At 46.6% G+C, this 17,382-nt stretch overlaps 1 protein-coding gene across 3 annotated transcripts in view; it reads left to right on the top strand.

The window, feature by feature from the left end:
- The window catches only part of ACTR3B (actin related protein 3B), a 103,145-nt gene that overhangs the window by 61,970 nt on the left and 23,793 nt on the right, over positions 1–17,382 (top strand). The window contains exons 12-13 of one of the 3 annotated variants that reach the window (XR_004528218.2): positions 4,513–4,633; positions 5,615–11,906. The exons of 1 other annotated variant lie outside the window; for it this stretch is intronic. The gene's annotated coding sequence lies outside the window, so the exon portion shown is untranslated. Of the gene's footprint in view, positions 1–4,512; positions 4,634–5,614; positions 11,907–17,382 lie in introns of those variants that run through there. One more of the 3 variants, XR_002175396.3, reaches the window with a different exon arrangement.

Here is a 17,382-nt window from a genome sequence, read left to right on the forward strand (position 1 = left end):
GTCCAAACTCTGCTTTGGACCCCACTGGGGTCTGCTCTGCTCAGGGCCCCGGGGCCGGGTTGCTTCCTCGTGGTATTCCAGCCCCTGTATCCCAACTCTCCCAACTCCCATGCAGGCGCCCTGTGCACCCTGCGTGTTGGCAGGAGTCACCTCCCCTAACACCGCTTCCGCCGCCTTCCTCTTCTGTTCAGGAACCGTGGGGCCCTCGGGGCCCCTCCTGTCTCCCGTCTTGGTGGGCATCTTCCCACTGGGGCTCTTTGCCTCCCCAGCTTCACCGTCTCTGCGCTTCTCACAGAGAACGCACTGTTTCTGCCTCTGCTTGGTCCCCCCTTGCTTTGATTGGCCAGGTGCCTTGCTAGCAGGTGCATTTCCCCCAAACTCCTAGAGCAATGCGCTCCTGTGTGCCAGTGCCGGCCCCGGGCTTCAGAGGGGTCGTGCCCACTTCCTGTTTTAGCTGCCCCTCAAGTGACCCTGTGTCAGGAGCCCAGTATCACCCACGTCGGCTGAGCTAGAACTACTGTAACCCGTCCTTCAACCACAGAACTTGTAAAGCTCCCGTTGCCCTTGTTTGGGACAAGATTATCTTTGAGACTGTACTTTTGTTTCTCGTCTTACAGAATCTTCATCAGAGCATTTTGTTTTAACATAACATTGGTGGGACAGAGTCATACATGAGAACGTGACTGGTGTGATGAGGGGCCCTCAACTCCGGCCAAGACCCCTCCCAGATCACGTGCATCAGGATGCAGGGAGAGGGAGGGAACAAGGAAGGCATTCATTTTTCACTTTCTGTTTTTAAGCCCCGTAGGTGATGCCCGTCTGTAGCTGGGGCTGAAAACCCTGGTGAGCAGAGGAAGGACTTTTGAATCTGAAAGATCTGAATCTAAATTCTGGCTGTTCCTTATGCAGATGGTTTCTCTTCTGTTTCCTCATCTAGCTGAGAATTGCAGTGGCCTCGTTGCTGTTAGTAGATTGGAGTTATAATTTTTTTGGTTTTTTCAATAAACCTGCCAGATACTGTATGTAGAAATGGGATGTGATTCTGCAATGTGCATTGGTCATTCTATAAGGAGGAAAAACGCTTAGAGTTGTTAGTAATTTTAAGAAAATCTACACATACCTCTTCTTCAGATTGAATTAGCACTAGATCATAATGTAGCAATGAGTTAAGTATTAATGGAGTCGATGGGTAAAATCAACCTTCTGTGATGCCTTATAAAATGCCTTATAACTCTCAGCGAACAGTTTTCTATAAAAAATTTCAACCAATGCACACTTTAACAAAACATTCTAAAATTACAAGTCAGTAGTTTTTACAACTATTAAACCTGTAGATATGACAAGAAGGCACTTTACCCCATTTGACAGATGTAAACATAACTTTATGATGATGATAATATAACAGGAACGCCTTACTTAAGGAAAACCTGGTTAACTGGTGTGTGAGTATCTGCCCACGTTCCCTTTCTAACAAGATGCGGTGGCTGGCTCTGGGTTGCTCTTTACAGCCCACCTGTGGGAACAGCCTCTCAGTTTTTGCGGAGGGAGCATTATCACCTCCTCCTGAGGGCTTCCACTTCTGCTTTGATTAATTTTCTAGCCAAGACTGGATCAAAGAACATGAGGCTCATGATTTTTTTCCTAAATGTGTGAGGGGTAGGAGAAGAAAACAGGAGAGGGAAGTTCAAGATACCAGTGGGGAGGCTTCCCTGGTGGCGCAGTGGTTAAGAATCCGCCTGCCAGTGCAGAGGACATGGGTTCGAGCCCTGGTCTGGGAAGATCCCACATGCCGCGGAGCAGCTGAGCCCATGCGCCACAACTACTGAGCCTGTGCTCTAGAGCCCGTGAGCCACAACTAATGAGCCCACGTTCCACAACTACTGAAGCCCACGCGCCTAGAGCTCGTGCTCCACAACAAGAGAAGCCACTGCGATGAGAAGCCCGCACACCGCAACGAAGAGTAGCCCCTGCTCACCGCAACTAGAGGAAGCCCACGCGCAGCAGCAAAGACCCAATGCAGCCAAAAAAAAAAAACCAAAAAAGATACCAATGGGGGAGGGGTAGGTAACTCCTTGATCAAGGTCCTCGCAGAGGTGGGAGATGATGTGGTCCAGAGTTGAGGGGAGGAGAAGCCCAGGATGCACCCGATCCTTCTAGTAGAACAAATCCACAGGGCAGGCAGGGGACGCCCTTCACTGGAACTTCCATGGAGCCCGGACGGAAGAGGCAGGAAGGCAGCGAGTTGGCTTCCTTAGGGGTGGGGTTTTGCTGGGCAAGTGTGGCAACAGGGCAGGTGTCCTGGGGCTTCTCTGTCCTTGAAGTCTATGAAGTCCGGGTGGGTGGGGAGTAAAGGAAAGGGAGTATTGAAGGTCCTGAGTTTCAAGGTCAGGGGGGTGGGCTCATAGGGAAGATGTAAGTGTTTAAGATTTCAGAGGTAGAGCACTTCTCAGTGAGAACAGGATCACTGAAGTGAGTGGGCATGGTGTAGAGGCCATTGGAAATGGGAGAGATGAGGGAGTTTTGAGATGAGCGTGTTGGATAGATTGGTGCGTGCTGGCATCATCCAGGTGGGGTGGGGCCTTGGAGATGAGAGCAAGATTGTGACCCAGTCGCCAAAGTCCCGAGTCCATTTGGGTTGTGGCCCCGAGCTGAGCACAGTGTGTGGGGAACTTGGCCAAGTGCTGAGTGCACGTGACCTTATTTAATCTTAGCAGCCTGTGAAGTTGGCATTACTATTATTCCCCCATTTTCCAGGTTAAAAACTATGGCTCAAAGAGATTTATTCACATGCTCGAGACCACACAGTTAGGAAGCAGAGAAGTCATTATTTGATCTAAAGTATGCATTCACTGAAATCATGCCATTTGCAGCAACATGGATGGACCTAGAGATTATCATGCTAAGTGAAGTAAGAGGAAGACGAATATCACGTGATACCACTCATATGCGGAAACTAAAAATATGATACAAATGAACTGATTTACAAAATAGAAGAAGACTCACAGACAGAAAACAAATTTATGATTACCAAAGGGGAGAGGGTGGGGAGGGATCAATTAGGAGTTTGGGATTAACAGATGCACACTACACCTGGCTCTGTGCTGGGAGCTGCTGCTGTATGGCCAGTGTGAGGATGCCTCAGTTTTGGCTATGCGTGTTCCATAGACATGCTTTAGTTGAACACACTGGGATCTGAAAGTTCCCCTTTGGTATCACGGTGTTATTTCAAGGGGAGGTTGGTGCACAGCATCCTGAAGGGATCAGCCCCAGAAGGGGTTTCTTTCCCTGAGTGCTCTCGCCCTCGGCTCCAGCATCATCAATGTGTGAAGCCTTCTTGGACCTTCCCCACCGAGTCAGCCTCTTCTTACCCACGCACCAGCTATGCCCTCTGTCCCTCACCTGGCTGAGGTTCTGGAAAACGGGACTGATTTTTGTGCCCCCAGGACCTTCGCAGTGCCCGGCACGTGGTGGGTGCCCGTTAAATATTGAATTAAATTTCTATTCACACGAAGACTCCATCCCTGGTTTTTCCAGGCTGGGTATGCTGTATAGTGAGAAGTGGTGTGTGTTTGGGTATCCTTGGATGAAAGCTGGGTTTTGGGTGTCTGGGGTGTTACCCATCATAACTTTAAGACTTTTTAACGATATAACATTTATCTCTTGAATGGATAAAGAAGATGTGATACATATATAAAATGGAATATTACTCTGCCATAAAAAATAATGAAATAATGCCATTTGCAGCGACATGGATGGACCTAGAGATTATCATACTAAGTGAAGTAAGGCAGACAGAGAAAGACAAATATCATATGATATCGCTTATATGTGGAATCTAAAAAAATGGTACAAATGAACCTATTTACAAAATGGAAATATAGTCACAGATGTAGAAAACAAACTTATGGGGGAAGGGGGGAGGGATAAATTGAAAGATTAGGTTCGACATATACACACTACTATATATAAAATAAATAACTAATAAGAACCTGCTGTATAGCACAGGGAACTCTATTCAATACTCTGTAATGACCTATATAGGAGTAGAATCTAAAAAAGAGTGGATATATGTATATGTATAACAATCACTTTGCTGTGCACCTGAAACTAACACAAAATTGTAAATCAACTATACTCCAATAAAAATTTTTTAAAAAGATAAAAAATAAAATTGTACACAACATCCTTCCCCCAATCTAGCTCTTATATCAAATAAATCAGTGGTCGCCTGGGAGAGGGTTGGGGGGTGGGGAAGGTTAGGAGGAAATGTACCTACCAATAGGTATACGGGGTTTCTTTCTGGGATGAGTAAAGTGTCCAAAGTTGATCCTAGTGAGGATTGTACAGCTCTGGGAATACACTAAAAGCCATTGAATTATACACACTAAGTAGATGAATTCTGTAGCAAGTTAAATTTATCTCAGTAAAGCTGTTAAGAACTTAGTAGGTTTCTGAAAAAAAAAATCTGGCTCTTAAGCCATGACTCCAGTAGGTGTTCCGTATACCTGACAGGTGGGTGTGCGATGCCGTAGCACACGTGTGTGAGAGGACCTCCCCCCGCTGTGTCACCGTCTGCAGTGTGGTCAGCGGGAGAGCCCAGCGGAAGAAATGACCCCGCAGGAATCTTGAAGACGTAAGTATATTTTATGGTAGCGATGGCCAGTTCATTCTCCAACTTAACTAATACGCCTAACGAGCTCTCGTGTGACTGCAGTACCGACAGTTTTGTGATGAATTCATTTTTTATGATCCCTGCGTTTTATCTCATTTGTAAAAAGTACGATTGTGCTGAACAGGCTTGTGAGGTCAATCAAGCGTGTAGCTTATTTCAAACCGCAAGAGAGCGCCATTAAGAATATTTATCTGTTAAAGAATTCTTTACTTGGTTGAAGACTATTTCATAATGTTTCTTTTAAAAGTAACTGTCACGCTTGTTAAATAGAAATATAAATTGATTGGCAAAATAATTGTGTGGGGCTCTAACTGGCAATTATATCAATTTCACTTGGTCGGATGGAAATAAATCTTGGTTAAAAGGAGGAAAAGACCTATCACTTGATATCGGTATCACGGAAGGATTTTTCTCATGTTAAAATATTAGTTCTTTCTACCCTGTCTTATGTCTCAAAAGTAAGCAGCTGTTTATTCTCTGAAGATTAATTTCTCAGGTTTTACCCCCTTGTTTTTAGCTTGGGATGCGACAGATTATTTCTGGTTATGTGTGTGTGTGTACAATCATATATATATAAGTTAACAGTATTTGCTACTAAGAATTTCAAAAATTTTTGATTGATAAAAGAGGAATATAGCTATACCTTGTTAAAAATTAATAATTACAAACCCAAGAGTTTATGATGGCCAATGAAATTTAAGTGATACGGCATTGGCTATATTTTCAATATTAAGGGGTCAGATCAGCTGTAGCAATTGATCAGAGCGCCATTTAAGGCACTCGCGGCTGCACTGGCACCTACTGCAGATACAGTTTTAATGGTTTCCCATCAGACACACTTTGGCCTGAGTAGTCTGTCCTCGTGCTTATAGCTAATTTGGCCGTGGTGACCAGATGAGAACGAGTTCTGAGGGGTGCTTTTGGTGTCCCTTTTCACGGCAGTGTGGCAGAACTTGGCGACTGAGCAGAGAACGGGACAGCTGAAATCCTGCCTTCAGACCCTGGCATTGCTGTCGGCTTGTTGCTGGTCCTTGTTAATATCAGTTCATTTCTTTCTCCTGCTCACCTGCTGATGGGGGTTATGTGCTCCAGGGGAGCCAGTGGCCGCAGGATCCCACCTTACTGGACAACTCCGATGACCAGAGTTCCTGGAAAGATGAGCTAGGAGGGGATGGGGACATTGTCAAGGAAACCACAGGAGGCTGTGGTCCAGCTCTTACTGCACCTCTCAGACTGTAGTCTATAGAACCACACCTTCTGGGTTTGTGCGGTTGCCTCCGGTTTTTGTTTTTTTAAACTGGGAAAAGCCATCATTTGTCGAGTGCTTGCTGGGTTCTGGGTACTGTGCTAAGTCCCCGTTCCATCAACGCACGTTTGCTAAGTGCCTGTTAGCCCCAGGATGTGCCAGTCTGAGGTGGAGTTTCCTTTCCAGTGGGAGAGCTGTGCATTAAGCAGATAATCGCAGATTATCACAGACTGGAAGGGCCACGAGAGAAAGATGTGCGGGGTGCGCTGAGACACACCACAGGGGCCCTGGGTGGCATCGCAGCTTCCCGAGCAAGTGACACCCAGCTGAGACCACGAGAGACGCCAGCCGGGTGGAGGTGTGGGGAAGCAGCCAGAAGGGGCTGATACGGCAATGAAATGCCTCACTAACACACAGGCCCGGTTTGGATGGAGTAGAGGCATCCAAGGTGGGGCTGGGTGCAGAGCTCGATCTTTCTCTGGAGAACAAAGTCCTCAGGCGCGTGAAACAATTTTGAACATGAGCGTGGATGGTCAGGTTGGTACAGCCGTGCCTGGAAGTTTCAGCCAAGAGCTGTAGCTTTTCTCTAGAGTCTGAGCAGACGTGGAAGAAAAGAGGAGAGTCAGCCAGACGCGAACGCTGCTCTGGAGTGTTCTCTTGGGAAAGCTGTCTCGTGAGACCAGACGGTCTGGCAGAGGCAGCCAGGGAAGACTGGCAGAAAGTTCGAGCCTTACCCTGTGGAACAGTGGGCAAAAGGAATCAGAGCAGCCAGCGCCTACGATCTTCAGATGAAGGTGGGGAGTGGGTTTTTGGGGTTTTAGTATAATAGAGTATACGGCCAGTGGATGCAGTTAGTTTTCAGTTTTAAAACTGAAAGACAGTTGCTCCTGCTGAATTTAGAAGCAGTAGGTGTTTTTCACTCTTCTTAGCTCTGTGCTTTGTTTCTTTTGTAGAAGAAGAGCTCCTATGATTTGTCCACAATCAGTGGTATTTGAGAGCTGTTATAGAAGGACTTATGATACAGCACAGTGTAGAAAAAGTGCTCTAAATAGTAATTAGAAATAAGCTATCAAGAGAAATGTTTGTGAGCTATAAAGGTACAAGTGACTGGTATTTTCCACTGACATGACTCATCTTAATTAGGATGGTATACTGAACTTGCATTTCTGATTATGCAGTCATTTTCTTGAGCTGAATTAGTATGTTTTAACATTTATTCATTAGCTCTTAGTCTATGATAAATTAAACGTTATAGGTAATCAAAACATTATTGCGTGATATCATTACAGTGCTCTGAATTAGAGTTTAAGAACGTTATTACAATAGTATATGTAACTTAAACGTCCCCTACTGGCAAAGATGGATAGCATTATGAACTTTCTGGTGATATGCCGTTCATGTCCAGGTTGATTTACAGTTGAGTAACTTTTAAAGAACTGACAGCACTTGTGCCGAGCCTTTATGAACAGTGTCCCTTCCAAGGAGGAAGCCATCCTCTGTAATTTGGTGGTGATCACTAAACCACTCATAATGATATGTGTACTAAGTTTGTCATGCCAGTGCCCTGAGAAGTTGTTATATTCATGGCATAGTAAAGTAGGTGCCTGGTTTCTCAATGTCACATTAGGAAATCAGCTACATAAAAACGGAATAATGATGTCGATAGGGCTTAAAAACCACACCTGGGGATAGTTTTTCAGGATTTTGTTTTTTCTTAAAAAAAAGAAAAAATCACTGATACCTTCACACAAAGGGATATACATTTTTGAGCATATATATTTTTTCTTAAATTTTAAACTCTGCCATTCCAGTGGACTGCTCTAGAAAGCCTTGGGGCTGTAAATACTGGACATCTGCTTCTTCAGTTCCTTACCCAAGGGGGATGCTTGTTGCCGGTGTGAATAGAATGGGAAAGGGACTTGGTGTTCTTTCCCCAACATCAGAGATGGGTTTGTGGGGATGAGAGTTACAGACCTTTAGACCAAGCAGTTTGCCTCTCCCCGGCCTCCCCACGACCAGGTCCTCTTGACCACGTGGGATGAGAAGTGACTGATGATGAGCAGAATTCCGGTCTGTGTCCACCACACAGAGTCGGGCTTGCTGGACACAGGACTTGAACCAGAGACCCCATGGAGACGAACAAAAATTACTCAGGCCTGCTCACAAGTGAACTGTGGCTTAATACCAAGCAACTGCTTCCGATGTGCTTGTTATAGCAGAGAGATGAGAAACAAGTTCCAAGCTCAGATATATTTAGGAAACCTTGTGTTAAAGAAAGCACATTTCTTTTTGCTTTTTTTTAGAAAGCATCTTTCTTTACTCAGTTGACGAGAGCTTTTGATATGCTGGGATGCGTCGTGTCCTTCTGAGCACAATGTAGTGCACTGCGTTCCGTGTCTACACCCTGGCCCCCGAAACAGGAACACCTCTCGGCACCAGTGGTCCAGAGGACAGAGTTTGGGGGATCCGTCCTACTGGGATCCCCCAGGGAGAGCCGCCTTCGGATCGGGTTGTCGGAGGAGGGCCCTCTCTCATCTTGCTCTTGGTAGACTGAGGGAAATTGAGGTTTCTAAAAAGGATTTTTTTGTTTTTACTTTGGAATAATTACTTTTATTTTACTGTGAACTGAAGAGAAATGATAATTGTGCTTCTGATGGTCATTGGTGATAAAAAAAAATTAAGGAAAGTTGAAGTTACAGCAAGTATTTTGGTATATTTTGCAGGAAGATTGTAATTAAGAAAATGGGCTGTTGGGCATTTCTTTCCGTAATTTCTCATTTCTTATGCTCTCATTCATCATCTGAGAGGATGCACGCGTTCAGTGTGTTACAGTCTGCAGGCTGCATTTATGCAGTTTTTCTGCGAGGACATAATTCCTATCCATTGGAGTTTGATTTCAAATATGAACAAAATCCCTGACAGGAAAAGATTGAGAGATGCCAGGGGTTCCTACAGTGCTAACTGGGGTGGGGGTGGGGGATTGATAGTGTGCTGGTCACTGGGACAACAATTTTTATTTTTTAGGGAAAACAGATTCCTTTTAACGAGTATGATAAAAATAAGAACGATATGTTATGCCGATATCCTTTGTTCTTGAGTGAGAACCCCCAGTTTTCTTTAATCTCCAGTCACAATTGTGTGCTTTGGGGAATATTCTTTTTTTTTTCGGGGGGGGGTGGACATTCTTAAAGAGGAAAATAATTTTTATTCATTTTAATAGTTTTAGTGGGCATCCTGTTTGTGGTTAGGGCAAAGAGTTTCTAAAGGTCATTTACTTTCAGACGTTTTTGGTTCAGAACTTTGGAGACTGTGGTCAGCCTTCCATCGCGTGGGCTCTGCCCGTTCGTTATCCAGGGGGGACTGTGATTGTCCCCCGCCCTGCCCTCCGGCTGTTTTTCATGGCAGCCCCTCTTCTGGAGAATGTAGAGGAACATTAAAGATGAAAACGGCTTTCCTTTTAGTTGTGGGAAAAATAATTGGTGGTAAAGAAGATAAAACTTTGTTGTATGGAAATAAATGAAGAACCACATAAGTAAGAGGTTGCTTACTTAGCGCTGGTGGAGCGCAGGGGTCCATCCAGGGGAAGGGGGCTCCGGGGCGCCCTGGTGGAGGCTATGGGCTCGGGGGACCTAGGGCGGCCAGCTTCCCCACGTGATTGGTTAGGGGAGCATGTTGGGTTTTCCCCAGTTGGTCCTGAGCTGGAAGTGGGGTCAGAAGTCAGGGAAGCTGTCCGTTATCGATAGAGTCCTGGCTGTCTTGGGCTGGTTGCTGCTCATGCGGTTTGGCTTCCTGGGCTGATGATGCTTGTCGATGAAAAATTAATCAGTCGATCTAAGAAAGAATTGGAAAATTTTATCTGAGCCAAATTTGAGGATGTTAACCCAGGAAGAGCATCTCAGAAAGCTCTGAGAACTGTTCTGCCCTTTACAAGTCACGGCATAGTTATAGAAGCGTTTTCTTGAGACAGAGCAGAGTGTACATTAAATGATGTATTATCGACAGCCTGCGTAATCCAGATCTAAGTGCCCTCGCGGGGGTCACGTGACCCTTACGAGCTCAAGGAGGAACGTTCTCTTTTAAGGGGTTGTCTTGGTGCTGGGAGAACGTGGCTCTTTTTGGTTGAGCAGGTATTTCTGCTGATGGGGGAGGTTTGATCGATGCGTGGTGCAGGTACACAGTGCACAGTGTGGGGAGAGAGGAGGCCAAAGGGCAGAGAAGAGTTTTCATGTTTAGATTTTTCTTGTCTTGCCATAAAACATGAATTTTATTTCACACGCTGCAGGTTGTGGGTCCGAGGCAGGTTGTCACATGTGGTCTGGCTGTGTCTGTTCACATATTTAGTCTCTCAACTGGAAAAATGAAATTTTGAGTGATGTGTGAATGATCCAGACTAGATTTCTTTTTAAGTTTTTTCTTTTTTTTTTTAAAGAATACATATGCTTTATTTATTTAAATTTTTGGCTGTGCTGCGCAGCATGCGAGATCTTAGTTCCCCGACCAGGGATCGAACCCACGCCCCCTGCGTTGGAAGCGCAGAGTCTTAACCACTGGGCCTCCAGGGAAGTCCCATCTACATTTTTCCGTTCCCCAAAGCACAAAAGCCCCAACCCTGAGTCTATGCTGCTGTGCTGCTGTCACTTTATTTCAATAAAACCTTTGAAGTATTTCTACCACCGAATACATTTTTCCTTAGAAGACTTCAAGTGATGGTGAAAAGAACCTCAGACGTAGTTGCTGTGCCAGTGTTCTGGTCCCTGCTCTGTTCCTGCTGTGCTGTGTGGTCCCCGTGAGTCCCTGAGCCTCCAGTGGCCTTGGTGTGGATATGATGAGGTCCCACGACTCTCTCTGGGGTGTTGTGATGATACAGTGAAGCCCTGGAAACAGTTGAGGAGACCTGTATCAGTTTCCCAGAGCTGCAGTAACAAAGTACCACAAACAGGGGGGCTTAAAGCAACAGAAATTCACTGTCTCACGGTCTGGAGGCCGGAAGTCCGAGATCAGGGTGTTGGCAGGGCCGTACTTGTGGCAGCAGAACTCTGGTCTCCATGGCCTGCTCCCTCTGTGCGCGTCTGGGTCCACCTTTTCCCTGTTTTTAAGGACACCAGTCATCTCAGAGGAGGGGCCCACCCTGCTCCAGGGTGACCATCACAACTACTTACATCCTCAAAACTACTTATTCCCTGGGACTTCCCTGGTGATGCAGTGGTTAAGACTCTACGCTCCCACTGTAGGGGGCACAGGTTCGATCCCTAGTTGGGGAACTAAGATCCCACATGCCGCATGGCGTGGCCCAAAAAACTGAAAAACACAAAGCTACTTATTTCCAAATAAGGTCACGTTCTGAGGTACTGTGGGTTAGGACTACGACATACAGGTTTGTGGGGAGGCCATTCAATGCATAACGAGACCCTGTGAACACACAGGCCTTGGGTTCCTTGGAGCTGATAGGTATCTACAGTGCTCCTGGGGTCTCAGTGGGCAGCTGTGAGCTTGGTACCCAATCAGTTTCCTCACCTGTAAGAGGAGGGTCGTGATGCATACCTCGTGTGGTTGGAAGGATTAAAAGAGGGAATACATGGAAAGGAAAGGGCTCAGCACAATTCCTGGAACAGAATAGCTGTTAGAAATGTAACCAGGGACTTCCCTGGTGGTCCAATGGTAAAGAATCTGCCTTACAATGCATGGGACGCGGATTCGATCCCTGGTCAGGGAACTAAGACCCCACATGCTGCGGGGCAACTAAGGCCGCGCGCCACAACTACTGAGCTCGTGGGCCTCAGTGAGAGAGCCCACGTGCTGCAAACTACAGAGCCAAAGTGCCCTGGAGCCTGCGAGCCACAACCGGAGAAGAGAAAACCCGCACGCCACAACTAGAGAAAAGCCTGCGCACCACAAGGAAAGACCCCGTTCGCCTCAATGAAGATCCTGCAAGCCGTGACTAAGACCCGACGCAGCCAAAAATAAATAAATAAATAATAAATAAATGTTTTTTAAAAAAAAAAAAGAAATGTAACCAGGAGCCCCTCGGTCTGCAGGAATGCAGGGATCTGCATGAGGAGAAAGGGAACAGCGTGTCTCTCACTAAGGGATTGGGTGTCCAGGTTCAGGGGAGAACCTGCTTCCTTCAGCCTGCGTTCTCAGCCAGTCTGACTTTTGCAGACATGGAAGGCCCAGCTCAGGGCTCGCTTTTCCTCGAAGCAGTTGGCAATCTTCCCGTGTTCCTTCGGCCCAAGGACTTACTGCTCCCCGACGCCCGGGGCTCTGTTCCTGAGGGCAGGGCCTCGCTGAGGCTCTTCTCTGCACACTGGACTCCGCGTCTCATCACCAGGCCCCTCGCTGACTGGGGGCAGGACCCCTGTGCGAAAATTATTCAGAATTTCAGGACGGCAGGCGTAGGTCTTTCTGCCTGGGTGAGGAGTCCTGTGTGATCACAGGACTGTGTGGCTGTTTGTCCACGAAGCCGCCAGAGTTTCCCAGGAAGAGACATTCAAAGGACCACTGACATGCTGGGAAGCAGAGGCGTGCAGGAGGGAGAGGCGGCTGGATGTTGTGAGGACCGCCCACCTCGCAGGGGTCACCGCTGGAGGGGGAACCCCTTCCTGGAGGGAGAGGACGCTGCTGTTAACACCCCGACTTCCTCCAGGTCCTTCGTTAAGGATGCCTCTTACTACAAGGCTGTGTCCCTCCCGGAGGAGCAGGTGGTGAGACAGCTCAGGGATGGACCTGCCACGGGGCGGGCGTGGTATTTATTGATTCATGAGTCTTCTTGTAAAGCAGAGGAGAAAAGAAACAGTTATGTGCCAGAAAACACATTTTGATTTCTTAAGGGCATCCATTAAACTTTTATACTTGAATAGTAAGTTAGAGCAGCCGCAGGGCTGCCTGGAAGGCCTTCGGCTTTTCCCGCCCGCGCGTTGCTGTGGTATCCTCGGGTTCAGGGTTTAGGGGGAAGCTTGAGCGTGGTGGGCAGCCGTGTGGCTTGTGGCTCAGCCCTGGGGCAGAACAAGGACGCTCCTGTTGACGGACCAGTTTGCTTCTCCACCTAATCTCCTTCTCCTTCTGGTCAAGCACAAACTGATTATCCAGCTTAAACCTGTTGTTTGTGTCAGACAAGTAAGAAAGTGTAGAATTAAAAAATTTGCAGAAAGGTGTCATGAGTATCATATGCTCAGCATAGTTGGAAGGGCCCCCGGTGGGCATAGACTGTGGGTATCACTTCCAAAGGGAGTCTGTCCTTGAAATGAAGCAAGCACAGGATTGTAAGAACAACCGTGTCCACAGATTTCATGCTCGAGTTTTTATAAACTATTGATCAATTCAAACAACATCTATCTTTCACTTTCTCAAGCTTGTCTTTTTTTCCCCCCAAAGTGTATTCTATTAATAAATGTTAGAGGTTGGCCAAATTGAGGTTGTCCTTCAGAACTGATTATTCTCGTTTTCCATTTGCAAAGCGTGTAGTTTACCTACAGATAGGATACATTGAAAACGAGATAAGTTATTTCAACAGAGTTAGGTTGGGAGGGGATTTTAAGAAAGGATTTTAAGAAATATCTGCATCAAAACTTGCTTCTGCCCTTGATACTTTCAAATTTAAATAATATTCAGCAGCAGAGAGCTTGAAGAATAATACATAGGTTTAGTATAGAATTCCTGAGGGAATGAGCAGGGGTTTGCATACAAAATACAGCATCCCAATGTTCCACTTTCCCATGTATCAGGGTTTTAGTTACAGACCACAGAATGCAAGTTCATTATTTATTTATATTAATTATTTTTTAATTGAAGTACAGTTGATTTACAATACTAGTTTCAGGTGTAAAACACAGTGATTCAATATTTTTATAGAGTATACTCCACTTAAAATTATTATAAAATATGGGCTTCCCTGGTGGCGCAGTGGTTGAGAGTCCGCCTGCTGATGCAGGGGACGCGGGTTCATGCCCCGGTCTGGGAAGATCCCACATGCTGCAGAGCAGCTGGGCCTGTGAACCATGGCCGCTGAGCCTGCGCGTCCGGAGCCTGTGCTCCGCAACGGGAGAGGCCACAACAGTGAGAGGCCCAAGTACCCCAAAAAAAAAAAAAAAAAAAAAAAAAAAAAATTATAAAATAATGGCTGTACCAAGTTAGATTTTAAAAGAACGAGTGCTGGTGGCTTCAGAATACCCAGGAGGGCCAGAACACAATCATCAGGAGAAATGCCTGGAAGCCAACCAGAAATGCGGAAGCACTGGCCCAGCCCACCATGTAGCTCCTGCCCTTGCTGCTACAGCCTGAAAAAAACACAAGGCTGCAACCCTGTGCTGCCCAAGATGACTTCTCAGGATGGGGCTACTCCTTCCCATTGCTGCCTCCTGCCTGGGCAGACCCTGGTCACATGTGGAACGCCAGCTGCAAGGCCATCTGGGAAAGGCCATCTGTGTCTGCCTGGGTGGACGCACCCTCTGGGGTAGACCTGTCATCTGGGGTAGACGTGTCCCCCTAGGTGGATGTCTCCTTCTGGGTAGACGTGTCCCCCAGGGTGGATGTTTCTTCCTGGGTGGGTGTGTCCTCCTGGGTGGATGTCTCCTCCGGGGTAGACGCATGCCCCTAGGTGGATGCGTCCCCCTGGGTCGATGTGTCCCCCTGGGTGAATGTGTCCTCCTAGGTGGATGTGTCCCCCTGGGTGGATGTGTTCTCTGGGGTAGATGTGTTCCCCTGGGTGGACATGTCCCCCTGTGTGAATGTGTCATCCTGGGTGGATGTGTCCTCAGGGGTGTATACACCCCTCTGGGTAGATGCATCCTCCTGGGTGGACATGTCCCCCTGGGTAGATATGTCCTCCTGGGTGGACGTGTCCCCCTGGGTGGATGTGTCCTCCTGGGTGGATGTGTCCTCCGGGGTGAATGTGTCCCCCTGGGTGGACACGTCCCCCTGGGTGGATGTGTCCTGGGTGGGTGACTCATGCTGCTGTGTCTGGGAGAAGGCAGTTGCAATGCCCAGTTCACTTCAGGTTTCCTCAGACTCCAGCTCTTTTTCTCCATACATGTGTTACCAGTCTGATCCTAAATATGGTGATTTATTTCCTTCGTCGTTGCATCTGAACTCTGTCTCTGAAGCTGTTAAAATGAAAGCAAATTGAGTTCCTCTCTGGAAGCAGCACATATGTGGAAGAGGCTGAACTCAGGGACCAAAGAACTGAAAGAACAAGAGAAACGATTGTGTGGGAAGGACATGCTGGACCCTCTGTCCCCTTTGTCAGAAGATGCAAGGACATAGATTTGCTAGTTTCAAATTTGGTAAAGTTGTATTTTTAATAGGATCAAATTCTTTTAATCACTTTAGAAATGACAATGTTATCCAGTAACGAAGAACTGGGAGCAGAAGCTCCCCAGGTCAGCTGAAGACAGAGGCTCGATTTTACTATTAGATTGGAACATGAGATGTACTAAGGATAAGAGCAGGGAAGAATCAGAAACAATTTAAACTGCTCTTGTAGTAGCTCTATGACTTCTTCTTCAGGGTGAATAATGATTCCCGTCAGGCAAGTAAGAAAATATTCCCATTTCATGCATCTAATTATCTACAAACAAGATTTCAGGGGTAGAGGAGGTTAGTTAAAAATACTTAGCGTAGGGACTTCCACGGCGGTCCAGCGGTTAAGACTTCGCCTTCCAATGCAGGGGGTGCGGGCTTGATCCCTGGTCGGGGAGCTAAGATCCCACATGCCTTGGGGCCAAAACACCAAAACATAAAACAGAAGCAATACTGTAACAAATTCAATAAAGATTTTAAAAATGGTCCACATCAAAAAATCTTTAAAAAACCCCCCTAACTTAGTGTAGAAGCCTGTTTTCTTCCCCTTCATACCTTTATCGGTCTAATGTAAGAGGAGAGCTTTTATTTGTAAATAAAAGGATCTACTTACTTTGACTGCTTGTGAAAAAAACCAGTATCACTAGTAGTTTCAATACATAAGGTTTTATTTTCTCCTGTAGGCAGGCCCTCCATGGCTGGCATCACGATTTCCCTGAGGGCCTCGGGGACATGCTCCTCCAAACGTTCTGACCAACAGTCCCTAGACGGTGGCCCTGGTCCTCATAGCCCAAAGTAGTGGCTGGAGCGCCAGCTGACACACATGCTCTCCAGCCAGCAGGAAGAAGAAAGTGGCTAGAAAGGGAGTGACTCCTCCCTCTTCAGGGTATTTCACGGAAGCACCATCCAGCACTTTCTTGAACTTGATTGCGTGGCAATAACCACCTGCCAGCGACGGTGGTAAATGGAGTCGTGTGGCTGGGGGACAGTGGGCTCAGCTAAAAATCAGTGTTCCATGACTGAAAAATAGGAGAGTGGATGTTGGGCATTGATGAGCAGTCTCTGTCACAGCTGAGCCGAAGGATCAGTTTTTATAGATTTCTTTTTAAAAAGGGTGGACTGATGCTTCACGGACAGTAGGGCCTCCTCTCCTGGCCTAAGTGCTTCAGAGCTGCCCGTGCCCCGAGATCCCACACGTGCTGACATCAATCTCCATTTCCCAAGAGTCAGGTTGGTCGCTTCAAGGAGCACCGACGGGGTTTTCAGGCCTCTTTTCTTTGATCTTAGCCTAAGGAAATAGGACACTTTCCCGGAAGATGCTCGTTGCTGGCTTTTAATTCCCCATGAACACAGACGATTCTGTCTTATTCGGCCCGTTGAGACTAGGAATGAGGTGATAGAAATAACAAGAAGAATCCTTCATTTTTATCTTATACTATCAGTCTCCTTCCTTATTCCCCTTTCCCTCTGCCTACTGTTTAAAGCAAATAAAACAAATTAAAACAAAGCGCCTGTGTGAGTCTCCCAGGGCTGCTGGCACAAACTATCACAAACTGGGTTGATTAAAGAACAGACATCTCTTCTTTCCCAGTTCTGGAGGCTGGAAGTCCAAGATCAAGGTGTTGGCAGGGCCAGGCTCCCTCTTCTGGCTTCTGGTGGTGGCCATCGTCCTTGGCCTTTCTTGGGTCGCAGCTGCATCACCCCAGCCTCTGTCTCTGCCACCCCATGGCCACCTGCCCTCTGGTGTCTGTCTTCACATGGCTTTCTCCTGCATCTCTTCTCCTTTTCTTTTTTTTTGCTGAGCTGTGCGGCTTGTGAGATCTTAGTTCCCCGACCAGGGATTGAACCCGGGGCCATGGCAAAGAAAGCACTGAGTCCTAACCACTGGACCACCAGGGAATTCCCTCTTCTCCCCTTCTTTTTTTCTTTCTTTCTTTTTTATTGATGTATAGTTGACTTGCAATATTATATAAGTTACAGGTGTACAATATAGGGATATACAATTTTTTTGGTCAATCCTAAACTCTCTATCCCTCCCCCTGACCCTTCCCCCCAGTAACCATAAGTTCTCTGAGTCTGCGAGTCTGTTTCTGTTTTGTAAATAAGTTCATTTGTATTATTATTTTTTTTAGATTTTGCATATAAGTGATATCATATGATATGTCTATTT

This window comes from Tursiops truncatus, chromosome 9 (assembly GCF_011762595.2).
Source record: "Tursiops truncatus isolate mTurTru1 chromosome 9, mTurTru1.mat.Y, whole genome shotgun sequence".
Taxonomy (NCBI): Eukaryota; Metazoa; Chordata; class Mammalia; order Artiodactyla; family Delphinidae; genus Tursiops; species Tursiops truncatus.